Source organism: Oratosquilla oratoria, chromosome 1 (assembly GCF_046742065.1).
Source record: "Oratosquilla oratoria isolate Oo_2021 chromosome 1, ASM4674206v1, whole genome shotgun sequence".
Taxonomy (NCBI): Eukaryota; Metazoa; Arthropoda; class Malacostraca; order Stomatopoda; family Squillidae; genus Oratosquilla; species Oratosquilla oratoria.
In genome coordinates this window covers 115,762,074-115,765,350 of record NC_134777.1, presented here as the reverse complement: position 1 = coordinate 115,765,350, position 3,277 = coordinate 115,762,074, and positions in this window count along the sequence as shown.

Here is a 3,277-nt window from a genome sequence, read left to right as displayed (position 1 = left end):
CCCAGGTACATATTTCCTTCATCCCCAATGACTTCTTCAGCCATCGTTATCGAACTCAGACTCTTCGTCTGTCTTCGAACTTCGAACTCCGACTGCTCTCGAACTCAACGACCTTTGTTTATTTAATTTCAATTTTATTATATTTTATTTATTCATTTGTTTATCTACATATTTTCTTTGCCTTTTGTTTTGGTCTTTTTATCGTTATCTCTTGGTCTGTCTTCCTCTTACCAGAGAGAAGCGGACTCGAGGAAGCTGGGGACGATTACCAAGTTCACACACACACATGCACTCGCGCGCACACACACACACACACACACACACACACACACACACACACACACACACACACACACACACACACACACACACACACACACACACACACACACACACACACACACACACACACACACACACACACACACACACACACACACACACACACACACACACACACACGTATATATATATATATATATATATATATATATATATATATATATACACACTGATTTGCTTCGATATAAAAATATGATAACGCTGGTGGCATAATCAGAAGCGTACTAGTCTCGCATTCACTTAGTTGTGGGTTCGAATCCCGCACTCCTCTCTGATTCCCAGCAGTGACTGTTACCTACCCCAGCAATCTCCAAAGCACATCATACGGCAAAAGTGACGGCTTCGGCCGCAGCTGCTCAGCGCCTCCTGGCGTAGTCGCCTCACTATCATCTCCACAAATCATGAAGCGGAATTTCTCGAAAACTAAAAGGGGGCGGGGCTTAAATGATATACAATAACAAATAGATAAATAATACAAATAAATAAATTAAAAATAATACAAACAAATAAATAAACAAACAAATAAATAAATAAACAAATAAATAAAAATAAACTCTAAACGTGAGAAGCCCCTGGTAGGCCGATGTTTGGGTCGCCTCCCCGCCTGTCCAGGGATGTCGGGAACCAACGCAAGAAGCTCGCAGCGGGTCTCGGGAATCGAACTCGCGACCACCTACTCATGGGTTCGACACGCTATCCACTGGGCTACAATCGCGGCCTAAATGAATAGATAAATAGATAAATAAATGAATAAATATTTGTCCAAATCAATAAACAAATGAATAAAGGATATGAGGATGATTTGGATGGAGGATGAACCGGTGCGGAGCTACCGTGATGCCTGATGAGGAATTGCTCAATGGGTACAGGGAAGTCACACGTCCACTTAATAGGGAGATCGCTTATGGACCTGGATGTGACTTTTGTAGACAGGGTGGTGATGGTCTTGAACTAGGAGCGGTCGGGAAGGACATCGTAAGGTGATATCTTGACTCCTTCACGCAGTTGCTTAGATGTGCATCCTGCCGGATGCTATCAGGAAGGATGCAGCAGAAGCTGGATGACGTCAATGATATGACGTCGTCACGTGACGTCATCATGTGACGTCACAAGTGACATAATCCATATGACGCCATCATATGGCATATATTCTGTGACGTCATTCATTTGACGTCATTCCCGTGATGTCACAATATGATGTTTATGAGTGATTTCATCAATGATGTTTCTGCGTCACAATTTTTCAGCTTTGCAGAATTGGATTAAGAAAATACTTTGATTTAATTCGAGATGAAATTTCGGGATAGGATTAATTTTCATAATATTTCAAAATACGTAGGCACTTGCCATATCATATACACCGGTGATACGAGTCAATATAAATTCCTAAAGAATTGTTTATAGTAATTACACTTGTGGTTGTAATTATGGTCCGTAAAAGTACCCTACCAAGGAACATATGAGTTTACTTTGTCTACTTTGGTTACTTAGCAAAGCGGCTTTCGAGTGATCTTTTAGTCCAATTTTTTTTGTAACGAAATCTTCCCCCTTTATGTCACATCCGGTGTCATTTGTGAATTTTGTAGGGGTTCCTTTAATTAGGTTAGTATCAGGTTCAGAACTAGTTCCCAATTAGCTTTGATATTATCTTATCTCACCATACATTGGTCTACTTTAGTGTATCCTGATTCCATTCGTTTTTTATTCAAATTTCTTTCGTTGATTCACAAAAATACATCTTAGTTGCTTGTATGTACAAAGTTATTTTTTTTTATCTTAGCCTATATTTTCATTTCATGTATTTTCAACATAGTGAATGTATTTTAGGATGTATATTATTCTATACATGCCTTTTAATGAAAATGTTTCTATGAACAAATTTATATATATTTCGATAGACCCGTTTCCGGGTCGGAGCAGTTGGACCATCTCTGATGTCCTCCTCAGTGTGGCGACGAATCGTTCGCTCTCATCCGGGTCCTCCACGGCTGGGGGATAAGTTTGACAGACTGAGCAGGAGGCCGACCGGCGTCGACAAAGAATGCAGACGACAAGATCCACCGGTCGGCCTGGATTGCTGGAAAGGAATGACAAGAAGGATATATCAAGGAGGTCGGTCGGCCTGGAAACAGTCGAAAAGGAACGAGGCCGACCGACCGGGGAAATGGAAAGAAATAGCGGAAAGGAAAGGAGGCCGACCGGTTAGGAAAGTCAAAAAAGAAAGAAAAGAAAGAAAACCGGTCGGCTGGGAACGTCGAAAAGAACACCTGAAGAGCACAGGAGGACGGTCGACCAAGGAAGAGCAAAGGATCGAGGTCGGCCGTCCGGGGAAGCTGGAAAGTTACAAGGAATGGAAACCAAAGGAGGTCGGCTGGCAGAGAATGCTAAAAGGAACGATGCCAGCCGACCGGGTAAGAGGAAAAGATTATAGCTAGCTGGAATGGAGGTCAGCCGGTCGGGAGGGAAAGAAAAAAGGAAAAATGATTGGAAGTCGACCGGTTGACCGGGAGCTCTCCCTCAGCTGAATAAAGTCTTCTTCTGATGATGCTGACCAGAATAAAAATCCATAAGGAGGTGCAGCAGAAGGGCGATTGGTGGAAAACAAAAATGATAATTTTCTTTATTTTTTATTCATTGATTTATTTTATTATTTTCTATTTTTTTTTCAGTAGACTAGTTTTCAACCGCAAAAAGAATGCTGAGTAACTGTGGTCCGTAGGGGTGTCATGAAATGAGGGTCAGAATTGCTTTTTTGCTTCGAATATACATCGATAGAATTGGTTGTCCCGGTAGTGTTGATGACTGGAATAAAATCACAACTATTATCACTATTGTTATCATAATTATTCTTTATCTATCTTTATTTCAATTTTTTTTTGTCTTCGTATCTTAAGACGTTTGGTTATGTGCACATGTGCGCGTTTAAATGTACGTA